At 47.9% G+C, this 26,421-nt stretch overlaps 1 pseudogene; it reads left to right on the forward strand.

The window, feature by feature from the left end:
* The window catches only part of LOC135545461 (probable E3 ubiquitin-protein ligase MID2), a 190,919-nt pseudogene extending 169,550 nt beyond the window's left edge, over window positions 1–21,369 (forward strand).
* Window positions 21,370–26,421: the final 5,052 nt, after the last annotated feature.

Here is a 26,421-nt window from a genome sequence, read left to right on the forward strand (position 1 = left end):
TATCTCTATGTCTGTATAATAGTAGGTCTGTATAACAGTCTGTATCTCTCTCCAGGTCTCTATAACAGTATGTATCTCTAGGGTGTCTCTATAACAGTATGTATCTCTAGGTCTCTATAACAGTATGTATCTCTAGGTCTCTATAACAGTATGTATCTCTAGGTCTCTATAACAGTATGTATCTCTAGGTCTCTATAACAGTATGTATCTCTAGGTCTCTATAACAGTCTGTATCTCTAGGTCTCTATAACAGTCTGTATCTCTAGGTCTGTATAACAGTATGTATCTCTAGGTCTGTATAACAGTATGTGTCTCTAGGTCTCTATAACAGTATGTGTCTCTAGGTCTCTATAACAGTCTCTATAACAGTATGTATCTCTATGTCTCTATAACAGTATGTATCTCTAGGTCTCTATAACAGTATGTATCTCTAGGTCTCTATAACAGTCTGTATCTCTCTCTAGGTCTGTATAACAGTATGTATCTCTAGGTCTCTATAACAGTATGTATCTCTAGGTCTCTATAACAGTATGTATCTCTAGGTCTATATAACAGTATGTATCTCTAGGTCTCTATAACAGTATCTCTAGGTCTCTATAACAGTATGTATCTCTAGGTCTCTATAACAGTAGGTCTCTATAACAGTATGTATCTCTAGGTCTCTATAACAGTATGTATCTCTAGGTCTCTATAACAGTATGTATCTCTAGGTCTCTATAACAGTATGTATCTCTAGGTCTCTATAACAGTCTGTGTCTCTAGGTCTCTATAACAGTATGTATCTCTAGGTCTCTATAACAGTATGTATCTCTAGGTCTCTATAACAGTATGTATCTCTAGGTCTCTATAACAGTAGGTCTCTATAACAGTATGTATCTCTAGGTCTCTATAACAGTATGTATCTCTAGGTCTCTATAACAGTATGTATCTCTAGGTCTCTATAACAGTATGTATCTCTAGGTCTCTATAACAGTATGTATCTCTAGGTCTCTATAACAGTATGTATCTCTAGGTCTCTATAACAGTATGTATATATAGGTCTCTATAACAGTATGTATCTCTAGGTCTCTATAACAGTATGTATCTCTAGGTCTCTATAACAGTATGTATCTCTAGGTCTCTATAACAGTATGTATCTCTAGGTCTCTATAACAGTATGTATCTCTAGGTCTCTATAACAGTAGGTCTCTATAACAGTATGTATCTCTAGGTCTCTATAACAGTATGTATCTCTAGGTCTCTATAACAGTATGTATCTCTAGGTCTCTATAACAGTATGTATCTCTAGGTCTCTATAACAGTAGGTCTCTATAACAGTATGTATCTCTCTCCAGGTCTCTTTAACAGTCTGTATCTCTAGGTCTCTATAACAGTATGTATCTCTAGGTCTCTATAACAGTAGGTCTCTATAACAGTATGTATCTCTAGGTCTCTATAACAGTAGGTCTCTTTAACAGTCTGTATCTCTAGGTCTCTATAACAGTATGTATCTCTATGTCTGTATAATAGTAGGTCTGTATAACAGTCTGTATCTCTCTCTAGGTCTCTATAACAGTCTGTATCTCTCTCCAGGTCTGTATAACAGTCTGTATCTCTCTCTAGGTCTCTATAACAGTCTGTATCTCTCTCCAGGTCTCTTTAACAGTCTGTATCTCTAGGTCTCTATAACAGTATGTATCTCTATGTCTGTATAATAGTAGGTCTGTATAACAGTCTGTATCTCTCTCTAGGTCTGTATAACAGTCTGTATCTCTCTCCAGGTCTGTATAACAGTCTGTATCTCTCTCCAGGTCTGTATAACAGTGTGGACAGTTGGATGATTGTCCCCAACATCAAGCAGAACCACTACACGGTGCACGGCCTGCAGAGTGGAACACGTTATGTCTTCTTTGTCAAGGCCATCAACCAGGCAGGCAGCCGCAACAGTGAACCAGCCCGCCTCAAAACCAACAGTAAGTCCCCCAGTCCTCTGTCCCTTCAGTCTGCCTCAAAACCAACAGTAAGTCCCCCAGTCCTCTGTCCCTTCAGTCTGCCTCAAAACCAACAGTAAGTCTGTTGCCCCACCATACCGCCAGGTTCCCGGCCCTGTTGCCCCACCATACCGCCAGGTTCCCGGCCCTGTTGCCCCACCATACCGCCAGGCTCCCGGCCCTGTTGCCCCACCATAAGTCCGCCAGGCTCCCAGGCTCAAAACCCGGCCCTGTTGCCCCACCATACCGCCAGGTTCCCGGCCCTGTTGCCCCACCATACCGCCAGGCTCCCGGCCCTGTTGCCCCACCATACCGCCAGGCTCCCGGCCCTGTTGCCCCACCATACCGCCAGGCTCCCAGGCTCCCGGCCCTGTTGCCCCACAATACCGCCAGGCTCCCAGGCTCCCGGCCCTGTTGCCCCACCATAACACCAGGCTCCCGGCTCTGTTGCCCCACCATACTGCCAGGCTCCCAGGCTCCCGGCCCTGTTGCACCACCATACCGCCAGGCTCCCAGGCTCCCGGCCCTGTTGCCCCACCATACCGCCAGGCTCCCGGCCCTGTTGCCCCACCATACCGCCAGTCTCCCGGCCCTGTTGCCCCACCATACCGCCAGGCTCCCGGCCCTGTTGCCCCACCATACCGCCAGGCTCCCAGGCTCCCGGCCCTGTTGCCCCACCATACCGCCAGGCTCCCGGCCCTGTTGCCCCACCATACCGCCAGGCTCCCGGCCCTGTTGCCCCACCATACCGCCAGGCTCCCGGCCCTGTTGCCCCACCATACCGCCAGGCTCCCGGCCCTGTTGCCCCACCATACCGCCAGGCTCCTAGGCTCCCGGCCTCTGGGTAGACCCACTGGCCCCTGGCCTCCAATTAGACCAGTTCTTCCAGACATTAGAGAACAGCCACTGGCTAGATAGATGAGAGAAAAGGCTTTCCCTCGCTCTCCCTCCCTCTTTCCCTCCCTCTTTCCCTCCCTCCCTCCCTCCCTCCCTCTCCTCTCTCTCCCTCCCTCCCCCTCCCTCTCTCCCTCCCTCTGTCCCTCTCCCTCCCTCCCTCTTTCCCTCCCCCCCTCCCCCCCTCCTTCCCTCCCTCCCTCCCTCTTTCCCTCTTTCCCTCCCTCCGTCTTTCCCTCCCTCCGTCTTTCCCTATCCCTCCCTCCCTCTTTCCCTCCCTCCCTCTTTCCCTCCCTCCCTTTCCCTCCCTCCCCTTTCCCTCCCTCCGTCTTTCCCTATCCCTCCCTCCCTCTTTCCCTCCCTCCGTCTTTCCCTATCCCTCCCTCCCTCTTTCCCTCCCTCCCTCTTTCCCTCCCTCCCTCTTTCCCTATCCCTCCCTCTTTCCCTATCCCTCCCTCCCACCCTCTTTTCCTATCCCTCCCTGTCTCTCTCTCTATCTCTCTCTCGCTCTCTCTCTCGCTCTCTCCATCCTGGTCACACGATAGGTTGGCTAATGCCAAGATCTCTCCCTTCTCAAGTACAACATCACACCTCTACAGCCCTGCCTGTCTGCCTCTCTCGCCCCGGGCTTCAATTACTTACAAATGCCCCTGTTACAGCCGGATAGGTGCTGACAGCATTCACATGGGCTATTGCATCAGAGAGGCTATGGATTCACCCGGGGGGAGGTTTAGAGGTGAAACACAGGGTATCTGTAGCTAGCAGTGAGTTAGCATGTCCTCCCTCTCTCATCCCTTTGTCCCTCTCTCATCCCTCCGTCCCTCTCTCATCCCTCCGTCCCTCTCTCATCCCTCCGTCCCTCTCTCATCCCTCTCTCATCCTTCCGTCCCTCTCTCATCCCTCCGTCCCTCTCTCATCCCTCTAATCCCTGTCGGTGGAGCCGTAGGCTGCCAAAGGTTTATCACTGGGCCCAGCAGCTAGGCTAAGCTGTCTCTCACACACACACACACACACACACACACACACACACACACACACACACACACACACACACACACACACACACACACACACTGTCTCGCTGTATCTCTCGTTATGGTGCCTGCTGGCTTGCGCCCGCAGCATCAGCCAAGCCTTGGCATGCAGTCCTCTGTCTCTCCTCCCCTCCTCTCCTCTTCTCCTGTCCCCTCCCCTTCTTCCCTCCCCTCCTCTCCTCTTCACCTCCCCTCCCCCTCTTCTCCTGTCCCCTCCTCCCCTCCCCTTCTCTCTTCTCCTCCTCTCCTCTTCGCCTCCCCTCCTCCTCTTCTCCTGCCCCCCCTCCCCTCCTCTCTTCCACTCCTCTCCTCTCCCCTCCTCCTCTTCTCCTAACCCCCTCACCTCCTCTCTTCCCCTCCTCTCCTCTCTTCTCCCCTCCTCCTCTTCTCCTGTCCCCTCCTCTCTCCTCTCATAGATATATATATATATAGAGAGAGATGAATAGATTAGTGTAGCAGCCTGTCCCACTTTAGCTCTCAGATTTACTGCAGATTAAGCCCTGTATAGTATACTGGATCGGCACCTGGCATTTCTCTTCATTATCAGAATCAGTCAACTTGCATAATAACCCAACAGATAGATGCTATTCTCTCTCTCACTCTTTCTCCCTCTGTCTCTCTCTCTCACTCTTTCTCCCTCTGTCTCTCTCTCTCACTCTTTCTCCCTCTGTCTCTCTCTCTCTGTCCCTTTCTCTGTTCCTTTCTCTCTGTCCCTTTCTCTCTGTCTGTTTGTCTCTCTCTCTCTCACTCTTTCTCCCTCTGTCTCTCTCTCTGTCCCTTTCTCTGTCCCTTTCTCTCTGTCTGTTTGTCTCTCTCTCTCTCTCTCTCTCTCTCTCTCACTCTTTCTCCCTCTGTCTCTCTCTCTGTCCCTCTCTCTCTGTCCCTTTCTCTCTGTCCGTTTGTCTCTCTCTCTCTCTCTCTCTCTCTCTCTCTCTCTCTCTCTCTCTCTCTCTCTCTCCCTCTCTGTAATTAGTATACACAGAAGAAGCTCTTCACTAGCATGTAGACGTAGAGAGAAAATGGGTCACAACAATCATGGTGTTTGGTTGGTCCCCCTCCTCAAGCATACAGCGAGCAGCCGTTGAGAAGCCTTTAAGTACCACAGGATAGGTTTTAGTCAAAGCCTCAGCAGTAAGATGGGAGGATTTTTTTGGGGGGGTTGTTGTCATATTTTTCAGACGGCTGGGCAAGAAGCGGCTTAGAGATTTTAGCTTTAGCTTGTCACATTTCAGGGTTGCTGAAACACGTTTCACAAATAACAGTGACATGTAAAATGTTAGTCCCCAAACTCCTTCCACGAGAAATAAATTGGAACATGAGCACTGTACTCTGGATGGGTATACTGTACCAAGGACGGGCTGTTATCTACACTATTACCAGGTAATCATTTAAGACAATTAGACATACATAGAATCACTTGATGTACTTATAAAGGCTGTGACTTCACATTGACAGGCTCGGACATTCATCACCATTCTCAGTAGAAAAAGGGTTCATCAATGAATAACACTGGTGTAGGGAGGATGGAGAAGGAAGATGGATATATAGGGAGGAGGAGGAGGGACATATAGGGAGGAGGATATATAGGGAGGAGGAGGAGGGATATATAGGGAGGAGGAGGAGGGACATATAGGGAGGAGGAGGAGGGATATATAGGGAGGAGGAGGAGGAGGGATATATAGGGAGGAGGAGGAGGGACATATAGGGAGGAGGATATATAGGGAGGATGAGAAGGAGGGATACATAGGGAGGAGGAGGAGGGACATATAGGGAGGAGGAGGAGGGACATATAGGGAGGAGGAGGAGGGACATATAGGGAGGAGGATATATAGGGAGGAGGAGGAGGGACATATAGGGAGGAGGAGGGATATATGGGGAGGAGGAGGAGGGATATATAGGGAGGAGGAGGAGAGACATATAGGGAGGAGCATATATAGGGAGGAGGAGGGATATATAGGGAGGAGGAGGGGGGATATATAGGGAGGAGGAGGAGGGATATATAGGGAGGAGGAGGAAGGACATATAGGGAGGAGTATATAGGGAGGAGGAGGAGGGATATATAGGGAGGAGGAGGAGGGACATATAGGGTGGAGGATATATAGGGAGGAGGAGGAGAGACATATAGGGAGGGGGATATATAGGGAGGAGGAGGGATATATAGGGAGGAGGAGGGATATATAGGGAGGAGGAGGAGGGATATATAGGGAGGAGGAGGAGGGACATATAGGAAGGAGGAGGGATATATAGGGAGTAGGAGGAGGGATATATAGGGAGGAGGAGGGATATATAGGGTTGGAGGAGTAGGGACATATAGGGAGGAGGAGGGATATATAGGGAGGAGGAGGGGGATATATAGGGAGGAGGAGGGGGATATATAGGGAGGAGGAGGAAGGACATATAGGGAGGAGTATATAGGGAGGAGGAGGAGGGATATATAGGGAGGAGGAGGAGGGACATATAGGGTGGAGGATATATAGGGAGGAGGAGGAGAGACATATAGGGAGGGGGATATACAGGGAGGAGGAGGGATATATAGGGAGGAGGAGGGATATATAGGGAGGAGGAGGAGGGATATATAGGGAGGAGGAGGAGGGATATATAGGGAGGAGGAGGAGGGACATATAGGGAGGAGGAGGGATATATAGGGAGGAGGAGGAGGGATATATAGGGAGGAGGAGGGATATATAGGGTTGGAGGAGTAGGGACATATAGGGAGGAGGAGGGATATATAGGGAGGAGGAGGAGGAGGAGGGAAATATAGGGAGGAGGAGGAAGGATATATAGGGAAGAGGAGGAGGGATATATATGGAGGAGGAGGAGGGACATATAGGGAGGAGGAGGGATATATAGGGAGGAGGAGGAGGGACATATAGGGAGGAGGAGGGATATATAGGGAGGAGGAGGAGGAGGGACATATAGGGAGGAGGAGGAGGGATATATAGGGAGGAGGAGGGATATATAGGGAGGAGGAGGAGGAGGGACATATAGGGAGGAGGAGGAGGGATATATAGGGAGGGGGAGGGATATATAGGGAGGAGGAGGAGGGATATATAGGGAGGAGGAGGAGGGATATATAGGGGAAAGGAGGAGGAGGGATATATAGGGGAAAGGAGGAGGAGGGATATATAGGGAGGAGGAGGAGGGATATATAGGGAGGAGGAGGAGGGATATATAGGGGAAAGGAGGAGGAGGGATATATAGGGAGGGGGATATATAGGGAGGAGGAGGAAGAGGGATATATATAGGGAGGAGGAGGAGGGGGAAGGATATATAGGGAGGGGGAAGGATATATAGGGAGGAGGAGGAAAAGGAGGGATATATAGGGAGGTGGAGAGATATACATTGGGAGGGGGAGACAACAGGAGGATGGAGGAGGGATAATTATTGAGGAGGAGGAGGGATATATAGGGAGGAGGAGGAAGAGGGATATTTATAGGGAGGAGGAGGAGGGAGGATATAGTGAGGGGGAGGGATATATAGGGAGGAGGAGGAGGGATATATAGGGAGGAGGAGGGATATATAGGGTTGGAGGAGTAGGGATATATAGGGAGGAGGAGGAGGGATATATAGGGAGGAGGAGGAGGGACATATAGGGAGGAGGAGGAAGAGGGATATTTATAGGGAGGAGGAGGAGGGAATATATAGGGAGGGGGAGGGATATATAGGGAGGAGGAGGAAGAGGAGGGATATATAGTGAGGAGGAGGAGGGATATATAGGGAGGATGAGGAGGGATATATAGGGAGGATGAGGAGGGATATAAAGGGAGGATGAGGAGGGATATATAGGGAGGAGGAGGAGGGATATATAGGGAGGAGGAGGAGGGATATATAGGGAGGAGGAGGGACTTATAGGGAGGAGGAGGAGGGATATATAGGGAGGAGGAGGGATATATAGGGGAAAGGAGGAGGAGGGATATATAGGGAGGGGGGATATATAGGGAGGAGGAGGAAGAGGGATATATAGGGAGGAGGAGGAAGAGGGATATATATAGGGAGGAGGAGGAGGGGGGATATAGGGAGGGGGAAGGATATATAGGGAGGAGGAGGAAAAGGAGGGACATATAGGGAGGAGGAGGAAAAGGAGGGACATATAGGGAGGAGGAGGAAGAGGAGGGATATATAGGGAGGTGGAGAGATATACATTGGGAGGGGGAGACAACAGGAGGATGGAGGAGGGATAATTATTGAGGAGGAGGAGGGATATATAGGGAGGAGGAGGAAGAGGGATATTTATAGGGAGGAGGAGGAGGGAGGATATAGGGAGGGGGAGGGATATATAGGGAGGAGGAGGAGGGATATATAGGGAGGAGGAGGGATATATAGGGTTGGAGGAGTAGGGATATATAGGGAGGAGGAGGAGGGATATATAGGGAGGAGGAGGAGGGATATATAGGGAGGAGGAGGGATATATAGGGTTGGAGGAGTAGGGATATATAGGGAGGAGGAGGAGGGATATATAGGGAGGGGGAGGAGGGACATATAGGGAGGAGGAGGAATAGGGATATTTATAGGGAGGAGGAGGAGGGAGGATATAGGGAGGGGGAGGGATATATAGGGAGGAGGAGGAAGAGGAGGGATATATAGGGAGGTGGAGAGATATACATTGGGAGGGGGAGACATCGGGAGGATAGAGGAGGGATATTTATTGAGCAGGAGGAGGGATATATAGGGAGGAGGAGGAGGGATATATAGGGAGGAGGAGGGACATATAGGGAGGAGGAGGAGGGATATATAGGGAGGAGGAGGAGGGATATATAGGGAAAAGGAGGAGGAGGGACATATAGGGAGGAGGAGGAGGGATATATAGGGAGGGGGGGATATATAGGGAGGAGGAGGAAGAGGGATATATATAGGGAGGAGGAGTAGGGGGGATATATAGGGAGGGGGAAGGATATATAGGGAGGAGGAGGAAGAGGAGGGATATATAGGGAGAAGGAGGAGGGGGGATATATAGGGAGAAGGAGGAAGAGGAGGGAAATATAGGGAGGAGGAGGAGGAGGGGGGATATATAGGGAAGGGGAGGGATATATAGGGAGGAGGAGAGATATACATTGGGAGGGGGAGGGATATATAGGGAGGAGGAGGGATATATAGGGAGGAGGGGGATATATAGGGAGGGGGGATATATAGGGAGGAGGAGGAAGAGGGATATATATAGGGAGGAGGAGGGGGGATATATAGGGAGGGTGAGGGATATATAGGGAGGAGGAGGAGGGATATATAGGGAGGAGGAGGGGGAGGGACATATAGGGAGGAGGAGGGATATATAGGGAGGGGGGATATATAGGGAGGAGGAGGAAGAGGGATATATATAGGGAGGAGGAGGGGGGATATATAGGGAGGGGGAGGGATATATAGGGAGGAGGAGGAGGGATATATAGGGAGGAGGAGGGACATATAGGGAGGAGGAGGAGGGATATATAGGGAGGATGAGGAGGGATATATATTGGAGGATGAGGAGGGATATATAGGGAGGAGGAGGAGGGATATATAGGGAGGAGGAGGAGGGATATATAGGGAGGAGGAGGGATATATAGGGAGGAGGAGGAGGAGGGACATATAGGGAGGAGGAGGGATATATAGGGAGGGGGGATATATAGGGAGGAGGAGGAAGAGGGATATATATAGGGAGGAGGAGGGGGATATATAGGGAGGGGGAGGGATATATAGGGAGGAGGAGGAGGGATATATAGGGAGGAGGAGGGACATATAGGGAGGAGGAGGAGGGATATATAGGGAGGATGAGGAGGGATATATATTGGAGGATGAGGAGGGATATATAGGGAGGAGGAGGAGGGATATATAGGGAGGAGGAGGAGGGATATATAGGGAGGAGGAGGGACATATAGGGAGGAGGAGGAGGGATATATAGGGAGGAGGAGGAGGGATATATAGGGGAAAGGAGGAGGAGGGATATATAGGGGAAAGGAGGAGGAGGGATATATAGGGAGGAGGAGGAGGGATATATAGGGGAAAGGAGGAGGAGGGATATATAGGGAGGGGGGATATATAGGGAGGAGGAGGAAGAGGGATATATATAGGGAGGAGGAGGAGGGGGGATATATAGGGAGGGGGAAGGATATATAGGGAGGAGGAGGAAAAGGAGGGATATATAGGGAGGTGGAGAGATATACATTGGGAGGGGGAGACAACAGGAGGATGGATGAGGGATAATTATTGAGGAGGAGGAGGGATATATAGGGAGGAGGAGGAAGAGGGATATTTATAGGGAGGAGGAGGAGGGAGGATATAGGGAGGGGGAGGGATATATAGGGAGGAGGAGGAGGGATATATAGGGAGGAGGAGGGATATATAGGGTTGGAGGAGTAGGGATATATAGGGAGGAGGAGGAGGGATATATAGGGAGGAGGAGGAGGGACATATAGGGAGGAGGAGGAAGAGGGATATTTATAGGGAGGAGGAGGAGGGAGGATATAGGGAGGGGGAGGGATATATAGGGAGGAGGAGGAAGAGGAGGGATATATAGTGAGGAGGAGGAGGGATATATAGGGAGGATGAGGAGGGATATATAGGGAGGATGAGGAGGGATATATAGGGAGGAGGAGGAGGGATATATAGGGAGGAGGAGGAGGGATATATAGGGAGGAGGAGGGACTTATAGGGAGGAGGAGGAGGGATATATAGGGAGGAGGAGGAGGGATATATAGGGGAAAGGAGGAGGAGGGATATATAGGGAGGGGGGATATATAGGGAGGAGGAGGAAGAGGGATATATATAGGGAGGAGGAGGAGGGGGGATATATAGGGAGGGGGAAGGATATATAGGGAGGAGGAGGAAAAGGAGGGATATATAGGGAGGTGGAGAGATATACATTGGGAGGGGGAGACAACAGGAGGATGGAGGAGGGATAATTATTGAGGAGGAGGAGGGATATATAGGGAGGAGGAGGAAGAGGGATATTTATAGGGAGGAGGAGGAGGGAGGATATAGGGAGGGGGAGGGATATATAGGGAGGAGGAGGAGGGATATATAGGGAGGAGGAGGGATATATAGGGTTGGAGGAGTAGGGATATATAGGGAGGAGGAGGAGGGATATATAGGGAGGAGGAGGAGGGACATATAGGGAGGAGGAGGAATAGGGATATTTATAGGGAGGAGGAGGAGGGAGGATATAGGGAGGGGGAGGGATATATAGGGAGGAGGAGGAAGAGGAGGGATATATAGGGAGGTGGAGAGATATACATTGGGAGGGGGAGACATCGGGAGGATAGAGGAGGGATATTTATTGAGCAGGAGGAGGGATATATAGGGAGGAGGAGGAGGGATATATAGGGAGGAGGAGGGACATATAGGGAGGAGGAGGAGGGATATATAGGGAGGAGGAGGAGGGATATATAGGGAAAAGGAGGAGGAGGGACATATAGGGAGGAGGAGGAGGGATATATAGCGAGGGGGGGATATATAGGGAGGAGGAGGAAGAGGGATATATATAGGGAGGAGGAGGAGGGGGGATATATAGGGAGGGGGAAGGATATATAGGGAGGAGGAGGAAGAGGAGGGATATATAGGGAGAAGGAGGAGGGGGGATATATAGGGAGGGGGAAGGATATATAGGGAGAAGGAGGAAGAGGAGGGAAATATAGGGAGGAGGAGGAGGGGGGATATATAGGGAAGGGGAGGGATATATAGGGAGGAGGAGGGATATATAGGGAGGAGGAGGAGGAGGGACATATAGGGAGGAGGAGGGATATATAGGGAGGGGGGATATATAGGGAGGAGGAGGAAGAGGGATATATATAGGGAGGAGGAGGGGGGATATATAGGGAGGGGGAAGGATATATAGGGAGGAGGAGGAAGAGGAGGGATATATAGGGAGGTGGAGAGATATACATTGGGAGGGGGAGACATCGGGAGGATGGAGGAGGGATATTTATTGAGGAGGAGGAGGGATATATAGGGAGGAGGAGGATTATATAGGGAGGAGGAGGAGGGATATATAGGGAGGAGGAGGAGGGATATATAGGGAGGAGGATGAGGGATATATAGGGAGGAGGAGGAGGGATATATAGGGAGGAGGAGGAGGGATATATAGGGAGGAGGAGGAGGGATATATAGGGAGGAGGAGGAGGAATATATAGGGAGGAGGAGGGACATATAGGGAGGAGGAGGAAGAGGGATATATATAGGGATGAGGAGGAGGTGGGATATATAGGGAGGAGGAGGAAGAGGAGGGATATATAGGGAGGTGGAGAGATATACATTGGGAGGGGGAGGGATATATAGGGAGGAGGAGGGATATATAGGGAGGAGGAGGAAGAGGAGGGACATATAGGGAGGTGGAGAGATATACATTGGGAGGGGGAGACATCAGGAGGATGGAGGAGGGATATTTATTGAGGAGGAAGAGGGATATATAGGGAGGATGAGGAGGGATATACAGGGAGGAGGTAGAGGAGGAGGAGGGATATATAGGGAGGAGAAGGAGGGATATATAGGGAGGAGAAGGAGGGATATATAGGGAGGAGGAGGAAGAGGAGGGATATATAGGGAGGTGGAGAGATATACATTGGGAGGGGGAGACATCAGGAGGATGGAGGAGGGATATTTATTGAGGAGGAAGAGGGATATATAGGGAGGATGAGGAGGGATATACAGGGAGGAGGAGGAGGAGGAGGAGGGATATATAGGGAGGAGAAGGAGGGATATATAGGGAGGAGGAGGGATATATAGGGAGGAGGAGGGACATATAGGGAGGAGGAGGGATATATAGGGAGGAGGAGGAGGGACATATAGGGAGGAGGTGAGGGATATATAGGGAGGAGGAGGGATATATAGGGAGGAGGAGGAGGGATATATAAGGAGGAGGACGAGGGACATATAGGGAGAAGGAGGAGGGACATATAGGAAGGAGGAGGAGGGACATATAGGGAGGAGGAGGAGGGATATATAGGGAGGAGGGGGGATATATAGGGAGGAGGGGGGATATATAGGGAGAAGGAGGAAGAGGGATATATAGGGAGGAGGAGGAGGAGGGATATATAGGGAGGAGGAGGAGGGATATATAGGGAGGAGGGGGATATATAGGGAGGAGGAGGGATATATAGGGAGAAGGAGGAAGAGGGATATATAGGGAGGAGGAGGAGGAGGGATATATAGGGAGGAGGTATATAATGGGAGGAGGAGGAGGGATATATAGGGAGGAGGAGGAGGGATATATAGGGAGGAGGTATATAATGGGAGGAGGAGGAGGAAGGATATATAGGGAGGAGGAGGAGGAGGAGGGGGGATATATAGGGAGGAGGAGGAGGGACATATAGGGAGGAGGAGGAGGGATATATAGGGAGGAGGAGGAGGGATATATAGGGAGGAGGAGGAGGGATATATAGGGAGGAGGAGGAGGGATATATAGGGAGGAGGAGGGACATATAGGGAGGAGGAGGAAGAGGGATATATATAGGGATGAGGAGGAGGTGGGATATATAGGGAGGAGGAGGAAGAGGAGGGATATATAGGGAGGTGGAGAGATATACATTGGGAGGGGGAGGGATATATAGGGAGGAGGAGGGACATATAGGGAGGAGGAGGAAGAGGAGGGATATATAGGGAGGTGGAGAGATATACATTGGGAGGGGGAGACATCAGGAGGATGGAGGAGGGATATTTATTGAGGAGGAAGAGGGATATATAGGGAGGATGAGGAGGGATATACAGGGAGGAGGAGGAGGAGGAGGAGGGATATATAGTGAGGAGAAGGAGGGATATATAGGGAGGAGGAGGGATATATAGGGAGGAGGAGGGACATATAGGGAGGAGGAGGGATATATAGGGAGGAGGAGGAGGGACATATAGGGAGGAGGTGAGGGATATATAGGGAGGAGGAGGGATATATAGGGAGGAGGAGGAGGGATATATAAGGAGGAGGACGAGGGACATATAGGGAGGAGGAGGAGGGATATATAGGGAGGGGGGATATATAGGGAGGAGGGGGGATATATAGGGAGGAGGAGGGATATATAGGGAGAAGGAGGAAGAGGGATATATAGGGAGGAGGAGGAGGAGGGATATATAGGGAGGAGGAGGAGGGATATATAGGGAGGAGGAGGAGGGATATATAGGGAGGAGGAGGAGGAGGGATATATAGGGAGGAGGAGGAGGAGGGATATATAGGGAGGAGGAGGAGGAGGAGGGGGGATATATAGGAAGGAGGGATATATAGGGAGGAGGAGGAAGAGGAGGGGGGATATATAGGGAGGAGGAGGAGGGATATATAGGGAGGAGGAGGAGGAGGAGGAGGGGGGATATATAGGGAGGACGAGGAGGAGGAGGAGGGATATATACGGAGTAGGGATATATAGGGAGGAGGAGGAGGGATATATAGGGAGGAGGAGGAGGGATATATAGGGAGGAGGAGGAGGGATATATAGGGAGGAGGAGGAGGGATATATAGGGAGGAGGAGGAGGGATATATAGGGAGGAGGGACATATAGGGAGGAGGAGGAAGAGGGATATATATAGGGATGAGGAGGAGGTGGGATATATAGGGAGGAGGAGGAAGAGGAGGGATATATAGGGAGGTGGAGAGATATACATTGGGAGGGGGAGGGATATATAGGGAGGAGGAGGGACATATAGGGAGGAGGAGGAAGAGGAGGGATATATAGGGAGGAGAAGGAGGGATATATAGGGAGGAGGAGGGATATATAGGGAGGAGGAGGGACATATAGGGAGGAGGAGGGATATATAGGGAGGAGGAGGAGGGACATATAGGGAGGAGGTGAGGGATATATAGGGAGGAGGAGGGATATATAGGGAGGAGGAGGAGGGACATATAGGGAGGAGGTGAGGGATATATAGGGAGGAGGAGGGATATATAGGGAGGAGAAGGAGGGACATATAGGGAGGAGGAGGGATATATAGGGAGGAGGAGGGACATATAGGGAGGAGGAGGGATATATAGGGAGGAGGAGGAGGGACATATAGGGAGGAGGTGAGGGATATATAGGGAGGAGGAGGGATATATAGGGGAGGAGGAGGAGGGATATATAAGGAGGAGGACGAGGGACATATAGGGAGGAGGAGGAGGGATATATAGGGAGGGGGGATATATAGGGAGGAGGGGGGATATATAGGGAGGAGGAGGGATATATAGGGAGAAGGAGGAAGAGGGATATATAGGGAGGAGGAGGAGGAGGGATATATAGGGAGGTGGAGAGATATACATTGGGAGGGGGAGACATCAGGAGGATGGAGGAGGGATATTTATTGAGGAGGAAGAGGGATATATAGGGAGGATGAGGAGGGATATACAGGGAGGAGGAGGAGGAGGAGGGATATATAGGGAGGAGAAGGAGGGATATATAGGGAGGAGGAGGGATATATAGGGAGGAGGAGGGACATATAGGGAGGAGGAGGGATATATAGGGAGGAGGAGGAGGGACATATAGGGAGGAGGTGAGGGATATATAGGGAGGAGGAGGGATATATAGGGAGGAGGAGGAGTGACATATAGGGAGGAGGTGAGGGATATATAGGGAGGAGGAGGGATATATAGGGAGGAGAAGGAGGGACATATAGGGAGGAGGAGGGATATATAGGGAGGAGGAGGGACATATAGGGAGGAGGAGGGATATATAGGGAGGAGGAGGAGGGACATATAGGGAGGGGGTGAGGGATATATAGGGAGGAGGAGGGATATATAGGGAGGAGGAGGAGGGATATATAAGGAGGAGGACGAGGGACATATAGGGAGGAGGAGGAGGGATATATAGGGAGGGGGGGGATATATAGGGAGGAGGGGGGGATATATAGGGAGGAGGAGGGATATATAGGGAGAAGGAGGAAGAGGGATATATAGGGAGGAGGAGGAGGAGGGATATATAGGGAGGAGGAGGAGGGATATATAGGGAGGAGGAGGAGGGATATATAGGGAGGAGGAGGAGGAGGGATATATAGGGAGGAGGAGGAGGAGGGATATATAGGGAGGAGGAGGAGGGGGGATATATAGGAAGAAGGGATATATAGGGAGGAGGAGGAAGAGGAGGGGGGATATATAGGGAGGAGGAGGAGGAGGAGGGATATATAGGGAGGAGGAGGAGGGATATATAGGGAGGAGGAGGAGGAGGAGGGGGGATATATAGGGAGGAGGAGGAGGAGGAGGAGGAGGAGGGATATATACGGAGGAGGGATATATAGGGAGGAGGAGGAGGGATATATAGGGAGGAGGAGGAGGAGGAAGAATATATAGGGAGGAGGAGGGATATATGGAGGAGGAGGATGTGGAGGAGGAGGGATATATAGGGACGAGGAGGAGGGATTTATATGGAGGAGGAAGAGGAGGAAGGAAATATAGGGAGGATGAGGGATATATAGGGAGGAGGATGAAGGATATGTAGGTAGGAGGAGGAGGGATGCAGAATGATGATGTTGGTGGGTGTTGAGGGATGCTGAGGACTTCTCCTGGTCTGGTAGGCCTTGTTCTCTGTGGCAGTGTCCTTGTGCTTTCTGCTTGTCTCTCTGACCCTCAGCCTACAACCATGACACATCATCTCATTGCCCTCCCGATCTCCTCCTTCTCCTCCTTCTCCTCCTTCTCCTCCATGCCATCTGTCCACCTCTCTGTCTGTGTGTCCTGAGGGTAGAGCTGTCATCTAGTCCAGGTCTCTCTCTCTCTCTCTCTCTCTCCTGTTGCAGGGAGCGTGATAGTGTCAGCCAGACTCCCTCTCCTTGCCTCTGACAGGTTTAGTCCAGTGCATAATCCCCAACACTGCACTCATAAAGTGTGTGTGTTTGTGCTTTTGAAATGCATTTTTCAATCATTTCCCTTCCTCTGATAGCTACAGCGCTTTAGATACACAACCAGAACGAGTACACAGAAACACATTGCTCCGGCTTTCATTTCCAACTCCTCAGTGCCTCAACAATACACAGACACTAATAGACCGGCGAGCATCAGTGAATTACACGTCTTGTCATTTATAAAATATTGTAGGAAAGATGAAATGTCTAATTCCAGTTGTGAAAAAGTCCCATGTGTGTTCCCTCAAATCGTTGTATTATTTATCCCACAGAGGGAAGCCCTTCAACTATGGACTGACACCTCTGTCCTCTCTGACATCTCTCTCTGTGTCCCAAATGACACCTCTGTCCTCTCTGACATCTCTCTCTCTGTGTCCCAAATGACACCTCTGTCCTCTCTGACATCTCTCTCTGTGTCCCAAATGACACCTCTGTCCTCTCTGACATCTATCTGTGTCCCAAATGACACCTCTGTCCTCTCTAACATCTCTCTCTCTCTGTGTCCCAAATGACACCTCTGACATCTCTCTCTGTGTCCCAACTGACACCTCTGTCCTCTGACATCTCTCTCTGTGTCCCAAATGACACCTCTGACATCTCTCTCTGTGTCCCAACTGACACCTCTGTCCTCTGACATCTCTCTCTGTGTCCCAAATGACACCTCTGACATCTCTCTCTGTGTCCCAAATGACACCTCTGTCCTCTCTGACATCTCTCTTTGTGTCCCAAATGACACCTCTGTCCTCTCTGACATCTCTCTCTTTGTGTCCCAAATGACACCTCTGTCCTCTCTGACATCTCTCTCTCTCTGTGTCCCAAATGACACCTCTGTCCTCTCTGACATCTCTCTCTCTCTGTGTCCCAAATGACACCTCTGTCCTCTCTGACATCTCTCTCTTTGTGTCCCAAATGACACCTCTGTCCTCTCTGACATCTCCCTGTGTCCCAAATGACACCTCTGTCCTCTCTGACATCTCTCTCTTTGTGTCCCAAATGACACCTCTGTCCTCTGACATCTCTCTGTGTCCCAAATGACACCTCTGTCCTCTCTGACATCTCTCTCTCTCTGTCCCAAATGACACCTCTGTCCTCTCTGACATCTCTCTCTTTGTGTCCCAAATGACACCTCTGTCCTCTCTGACATCTCTCTCTTTGTGTCCCAAATGACACCTCTGTCCTCTCTGACATCTCTCTGTGTCCCAAATGACACCTCTGTCCTCTCTGACATCTCTCTCTTTGTGTCCCAAATGACACCTCTGTCCTCTGACATCTCCTCTGTGTCCCAAATGACACCTCTGTCCTCTCTGACATCTCTCTCTTTGTGTCCCAAATGACACCTCTGTCCTCTCTGACATCTCTCTCTTTGTGTCCCAAATGACACCTCTGTCCTCTCTGACATCTCTCTCTTTGTGTCCCAAATGACACCTCTGTCCTCTCTGACATCTCTCTCTCTGTGTCCCAAATGACACCTCTGTCCTAACTGACATCTCTCTCTGTGTCCCAAATGACACCTCTGTCCTCTCTGACATCTCTCTCTTTGTGTCCCAAATGACACCTCTGTCCTCTCTGACATCTCTCTCTTTGTGTCCCAAATGACACCTCTGTCCTCTCTGACATCTCTCTCTGTGTCCCAAATGACACCTCTGTCCTCTCTGACATCTCTCTGTGTCCCAAATGACACCTCTGTCCTCTCTGACATCTCTCTCTTTGTGTCCCAAATGACACCTCTGTCCTCTCTGACATCTCTCTGTGTCCCAAATGACACCTCTGTCCTCTCTGACATCTCTCTGTGTCCCAAATGACACCTCTGTCCTCTCTGACATCTCTCTCTTTGTGTCCCAAATGACACCTCTGTCCTCTCTGACATCTCTCTCTCTGTGTCCCAAATGACACCTCTGTCCTCTCTGACATCTCTCTACCTGTGTCCCAAATGACACCTCTGTCCTCTCTGACATCTCTCTCTCTGTGTCCCAAATGACACCTCTGTCCTCTCTGACATCTCTCTACCTGTGTCCCAAATGACACCTCTGTCCTCTCTGACATCTCTCTCTGTGTTCCAAATGACACCCTATTCTATATATTATATAGTGCATTGGCATTTTGTGTTGCACACCCGGTCTCCGTGGAAACAGGATGGAACCCTGTAAAGAGGTAGTGATGACATTAAGTTACACCTTGGCTTTTGTCTGTCACAGCCCTTTGATTGACAGCTCTGTAAGTGTTGGAACACACTGGTAATGAGAGGGATGGCGTGCGTGTGTTTGTGATGACTGTTTCTGGTTTGTTGTTTTCCACGTCGGTGTGTAACACGCCTGTGTGTGCGTTTTTTGTACCTCTGTTGCCCGTGGAGCAGCTTCTGTCCCCTCTCCTCTCCTCTCCTCACTCAGCCAGCCTGGTCTCAGGACCAGTCCCCAGGAAACCTGTGACAGAGCCCGTGTGTGTGTTTGAAAATGGCTGCGTTCGCCGAGATAAGCAGATCAAAGCATGCTATTCATGTAATTGGCTTTTCAGAAGCACACAGCCAAACCGTCTCATATCCGTGTGCAGTAACACTCAGTCGGAAGGGAGATTATTGGGGCCGGCAGGAGGAGAGAGAGAGGAGGAGGAGGGGAGCGGATGGAGGGAACTTCATTGTTGCTCATTAAAAGCCGTGGAAGATGAGGAGGAGAAGCAGGGATGGAGGAAAGGGAGATTGGAGGTGTCCAGAGTTAAATGTCAGGTCATTCAGGACCAAGGACAACCTCCAAGTGTCCTACACATAGGCAGGGAAAGATGCTCCTTTTGTCAATGTATTCCTGTACTAACCCACTTCACCCCCAATTCTCTCTTTCTTTCCGTTTTCCCACTTTCTCAAATGAAAATGTTCCATGGGCATGTTGTTATAAGATGTTAATATGATGTTCCCTGTCATAAACCCCCCAGTATCATTCACCATATCCTATTTCTGATGTTCATCTGAGACACTTGTCCTGCCTGTCTTTCTTCTGCTGCTGATGTCAAATGCTACTGTCTGCTAGACGTAGAGAACCTCTGTGAAGCTCAACGTCTCCCCCCTCCACCTCTCTGTCTTCTCCTCCACCTCTCCTCCAGGTCAGCCTTTTAAGCTTGACCCGAAGACGGCCCACAAGAAGCTGCGTCTGTCCAACGACTGCCTGACCATGGAGAAAGATGAGAGCTCCCTGAAGAAGAGCCACACTCCAGAACGCTTCAGCAGCACGGGGTCGTACGGAGCAGCGGGATCCGTCTTCATGGACAGCGGCTGTCACTACTGGGAGGTGCTGCTGGGCGCCTCCACCTGGTGAGTTGGGATATTGATAATACTGTATGTACACTGTTCGTTGCCACACGGCTTCATGCAGAAACACTTCGTTTTCCTCCCATCGATCCCACATAGTGGTGGAATAAGCTTTATCGATAAAAAAATATGTTAACTGAATAAAATATAGAAACGCAGCATATATTTTACTAAGTTACAGTTCATATAAGGAAATCAGTCCATGTAAATATATTCACAAGGCCCTAATCTATAGATTTCACATGACTGGGAATATGACTGTTGGTCACAGATACTAAAAAACAAAATGGTCCTCACAATGGGCCTCACAATGGGCCTCACGACCTCATCATGGTGCCTCTGTGGATTCAAATTGACGTTGATAAAATGCGATTGTTTTTTGTTGTTGTCCGTAGCTGACGCTCTGTAATCCCCTCTGACAGGTACGCTGTGGGCGTGGCTTACAAGTCAGCCCCTAAGAACGAGTGGAGTGGTAAGAACTCCTCCTCCTGGGTGTTGTCTCGCTGCAACAACAACTTCATGGTGCGTCACAATGGCAAGGAGATGCTGGTGGAGGCCAGCCACCAGCTCAGACGTCTGGGAGTCCTTCTGGACTACGACAACAACTCCCTGTCCTTCTACGATGCCATGAACTCCCAGCACCTGCACACCTTCGAGGTCAGCTTCCTGCTCCCCGTGGCGCCCACCTTCATGATCTGGAACAAGTCAGTGATGATCCTGTCGGGGCTTCCTGTGCCGGACTTTGTGGACTGCCCTGAGGAACACCAGGAGGGGATGACGACCCTGTGTCGTCAGCAGGATTCACCCTACGTGTCGGGTATGAAGGGCTGTCACTGAGTCCGGGACTGGGGTGACTCCCAGTCCCGGAGACCGACAAGGGCTTGGACTGGACTCTGAACTGGGCTGGGCTCGACTCACTTGCTTCCTGGGTTTGTGGGCCAATGGGGTTGAATCTTTCTTCTCCTCAGCTTCCAACTTCCTCCTTTTACCCAGCTTTCCTATTTTCTCTTCATGGATGGTTTGTTACATTACCTACTACTTGTCTCAGTGTGAGGATGTGTGTTGTTGTTTATTATATTTACAAATCAACACAGAAGCTTGACTTGCATTATGTGACTACTAGTCTTGTATTATAAGAAACTTTATTGATCATGATTGATTTGAGGAAAACATGTTAATTATTTATGAATAATAAGTTGGTCTGCTTTTCTTTTCTTCTCAATCTCAATGTATTCATGGGACACTTTTTGGATTGGTCTTTATTTCCTCAGTGTTTAAAAAAAGACAGAACGTGTATTTGAACATGGTTGTTCTTGCTCTAGATAACATAGTGGATTTATCTTCTATAGAAATGGGTTAAGATAATGACGTTTGTGCGATTTTTAACAACGTGAAATTAACAAAACTGTTTTTTTTTTTTTTTTTAATACGAAAGTTGAATATTCAGGGAGGGAAGAGAGGGTTATAACATTCGATTTGCTATCGGTTTTGATGTCATAGCATGCTGTGTATTTCCTCTGTGATTAATTCACACTTCATGTTTTGTTTACTTCTGTTTTGCTGTGATAAAAGCATGCTGCGTTATAGGATCCCACTTCACTGCCCTTCACTGGTTCACTTCCAGGTTACCATGAGGTAATTCTTGACTCCTGGCCTATAGAATTCCTCACTGGTTCACTTCCAGGTTACCATGAGGTAATTCTTGACTCCTGGCCTATAGAATTCCTCACTGGTTCACTTCCAGGTTACCATGAGGTATTTCTTGACTCCTGGCCTATAGAATTCCTCACTGGTTCACTTCCAGGTTACCATGAGGTAATTCTTGACTCCTGACCTATAGAATTCCTCACTGGTTCACTTCCAGGTTACCATGAGGTAATTCTTGACTCCTGACCTATAGAATTCCTCACAGTCACCGCGGAGCTCCACCCCCCTCACCTTACATCCAATCCTTGGTCGAGGTTTACCTATTCCAAAAGGGGTGTGTTGTTATTGGCCGCTGATTTGTATAAAGTCCCAAGACAATGTAAATCTGTAATTTGTCTACCAGTTACCATCCCGATATCCTATATCTCATAGAAACCATCAGATTTCTATTCAAGAAAATCACAAAACATTTCACCGGATATGGTTAAGATTCCACAGAGAAGACCTTGTAGGTCTATGACATCATCATTAACAAAAAAGTAAAGCATTGCATCATCAAATACTTATTATTTATTTGGGCTTTTTTGTTGTTGTTTATGGCTTTGGTGGTGTGGACTATGATTTTTTAATGATTTTCCTCTGATTTAATATTCAGGGATTGAATACGTAGTGGGTCTGATCAAGACAATCAATAGTATATTTATTATGCAGAGAAAACATAAGTAGTGTGTAGCTGAAAAACCACTGAACTAGCATGATGTAATACTTTTAGATCCTAAAACGGTTAACTTACTGAAAACCAACGGATGCTTTATTTTTTTCATCAAATGAAACGTAGTAGTGAAGATATTGGGAACTAACCGTACTAACCGATGACACCACCATCCTGATGCCGGTGGATCAACCTCTCACCACATAGCAAGGTATTTAGGACTTGTCCCAAATGGCACCCTATTCCCTATATAGTGCACTACTTTTGAATGTAAAAAAAGAAAATGATGCACAATGTAGGGAATAGGGTGCCATTTAAGACACAGATTTAGTTTTCCAATGTCATATTTCCTGTTGTTTTTTTTTTAAGTTCCTGTTTTTAAGTCGAAAGCACAAACTAAACACCAGGCAGATTTGTCTTTGGCACCGTGAAAGTGGGAGACAGAGAGACAAAGAAGCAATAGCTACTTTAAGGCTGGAGTGAGTCTTGAGTTCCATTATGGACCTAAAAGAACACAGTGGGTTCAATAATAAGATGAGAATGGTGAGTTCCATTATGGACCTAACAGAACACAGCGGGTTCAATAATAAGATGAGAATGGTGAGTTCCATTATGGACCTAACAGAACACAGTGGGTTCAATAATAAGATGAGAATGGTGAGTTACATTATGGACCTAACAGAACACAGCGGGTTCAATAATAAGATGAGAATGGTGAGTTACATTATGGACCTAACAGAACACAGCGGGTTCAATAATAAGATGAGAATGGTGAGTTACATTATGGACCTAACAGAACACCAGTTCAAGCCGATGAGAATGGTGAGTTCCATTATGGACCTAACAGAACACAGTGGGTTCAATAATAAGATGAGAATGGTGAGTTCCATTATGGACCTAACAGAACACAGTGGGTTCAATAATAAGATGAGAATGGTGAGTTCCATTATGGACCTAACAGAACACCAGTTCAAGCCGATGAGAATGGTGAGTTCCATTATGGACCTAACAGAACACCAGTTCAAGCCGATGAGAATGGTGAGTTCCATTATGGACCTAACAGAACACAGTGGGTTCAATAATAAGATGAGAATGGTGAGTTCCATTATGGACCTAACAGAACACAGTGGGTTCAATAATAAGATGAGAATGATGAGTTCCATTATGGACCTAACAGAACACCAGTTCAAGCCGATGAGAATGGTGAGTTCTATTATGGACCTAACAGAACACAGTGGGTTCAATAATAAGATGAGAATGGTGAGTTCCATTATGGACCTAACAGAACACCAGTTCAAGCCGATGAGAATGGTGAGTTCCATTATGGACCTAACAGAACACAGTGGGTTCAATAATAAGATGAGAATGGTGAGTTCCATTATGGACCTAACAGAACACAGTGGGTTCAATAATAAGATGAGAATGGTGAGTTCCATTATGGACCTAACAGAACACCAGTTCAAGCCGATGAGAATGGTGAGTTCCATTATGGACCTAACAGAACACAGTGGGTTCAATAATAAGATGAGAATGGTGAGGTCCATTATGGACCTAACAGAACACAGTGGTTCAATAATAAGATGAGAATGGTGAGTTCCATTATGGACCTAACAGAACACAGTGGGTTCAATAATAAGATGAGAATGGTGAGTTCCATTATGGACCTAACAGAACACCAGTTCAAGCCGATGAGAATGGTGAGTTCCATTATGGACCTAACAGAACACAGTGGGTTCAATAATAAGATGAGAATGGTGAGTTCCATTATGGACCTAACAGAACACAGTGGTTCAATAATAAGATGAGAATGGTGAGTTACATTATGGACCTAACAGAACACAGTGGTTCAATAATAAGATCAGAATGGTGAGTTCCATTATGGACCCAACAGAACACAGTTGGTTCAATAATAATAAGGAGAATGGTGAGTTCCATTATGGACCCAACAGAACACCAGTTCAAGCCGATGAGAATGGTGAGTTCCATTATGGACCTAACAGAACACAGTGGGTTCAATAATAATAAGGAGAATGGTGAGTTCCATTATGGACCCAACAGAACACCAGTTCAAGCCGATGAGAATGGTGAGTTCCATTATGGACCTAACAGAACACAGTGGGTTCAATAATAATAAGGGGAATGGTGAGTTCCATTATGGACCCAACAGAACACCAGTTCAAGCCGATGAGAATGGTTCCATTGAAAGAGCTAGCTGAGTACTGGACTCAAGAGGTCAGAGGTCTTTTAAATAACACTGATTATAACAGGTGGTAACACTTCACTGTAGACCCCAGTACGTCTGCATTCATAAAGCCTTTATAACAGCGACATAAGACAACATCATTTAAATGCTGTTTTAATTAAGGGTTATATCAGTGCTGACTGAAGAGGAGGTGTTTGTGTTTATGTTTTTCATTTTTCTTTTTTTAGTCTAGCAGCAGATTTGTGAATTTTAGCCCTGACAACAAAAATAAAAGATTGCAGTTTTAAAACTGCAGTAAAAGTGTAGTAACTACAGTCGACGGTGGTATTTTGGAAGCAGAGATGGCAGAATAACTGCAGTGTTCTGCACTCTAACCGCAGTGTTCTGCACTCTAACCGCAGTGTTCTGCACTCTAACCGCAGTGTTCTGCACTCTAACTGCAGTGTTCTGCACTCTAACCGCAGTGTTCTGCACTCTAACTGCAGTGTTCTGCACTCTAACCGCAGTGTTCTGCACTCTAACCGCAGTGTTCTGCACTCTAACCGCAGTGTTCTGCACTCTAACTGCAGTGTTCTGCACTCTAACCGCAGTGTTCTGCACTCTAACCGCAGTGTTCTGCACTCTAACCGCAGTGTTCTGCACTCTAACCGCAGTGTTCTGCACTCTAACCGCAGTGTTCTGCACTCTAACCGCAGTGTTCTGCACTCTAACTGCAGTGTTCTGCACTCTAACTGCAGTGTTCTGCACTCTAACTGCAGTTACACTGCAAAATTACTGCAGTAAAAAAAAGTGTCATTTTGGACGCAGTATTTTGCAACGTACTGCAGTTATACTACATTCTAACTACGGTTATACTACAGTGTACTGCAGATATACTGCATTCTAAATATGGTTATACTACAGTGTACTTCAGTTATACTGCATTCTAACTACGGTTATACTACGGTGTACTACAGATATACTGCATTCTAACTAGGGTTATACTACAGTGTACTGCAGATATACTGCATTCTAACTACGGTTATACTACAGTGTACTGCAGATATACTGCATTCTAACTATGGTTATACTACAGTGTACTTCAGTTATACTGCATTCTAACTATGGTTATACTACAGTGTACTTCAGTTATACTGCATTTTAACTACGGTTATACTACAGTGTACTGCAGATATACTGCATTCTAACTACAGTTATACTAGTGTACTGCAGTTATACTGCACTCTGACTGCAATCTTTTTTTGTAAGGGACCTTTCTTGAATTATCAGAAAGACGATCAATTTGAAGAAAACATCAGAGGTGAAAACTGTGGCTGCTGATTTCTGGGCTGAACTGACAAGATACATTTTATTTGTACAAGAAGTGCATTTGACTGGGTCACCTACCGCATGCATGACTTGGTTCATACAGTCTGTGTATCTCATGAAGGTTTTTATAGAAACAGATTCATCACAAAATGTCCATTTGAAATTTATTGAGACATCTGTGTTCCTGCATATCATTCAGGTAGTTTAGCTGTGCTTTGTGCTACTACTACCGGATCAATAAACATACTGAGTATAATTGACTCTCTTTTGTAGTTCAGTCACCTTCCAGACATGATGGAATAGATCATCATTTTGCATTTCCTTTGTGTTTCTAAAAGCAATTATTTTTTACAACTCTAGAAATAGATTCTCTACTTCTCTCCTCTGATATTTGGATCAAAACACCAGCTGTATGTTCAGTAAAACAACATCAACATAACACTTCTGTTTCAAAAGAGCTCTGACTCGTAGAAAGACAATTATTTAACATTTTATAATCTACAAAAATACATTAACTTTAATGTTATTTATGTGAACTTAAAAAAGTTACATTTAAAAGCATTATTATTTTATTATCCTCTTTTCTCATTTTCTCACAGATA

This window comes from Oncorhynchus masou, chromosome 9, assembly GCF_036934945.1.
Source record: "Oncorhynchus masou masou isolate Uvic2021 chromosome 9, UVic_Omas_1.1, whole genome shotgun sequence".
NCBI classification, from domain to species: domain Eukaryota; kingdom Metazoa; phylum Chordata; class Actinopteri; order Salmoniformes; family Salmonidae; genus Oncorhynchus; species Oncorhynchus masou.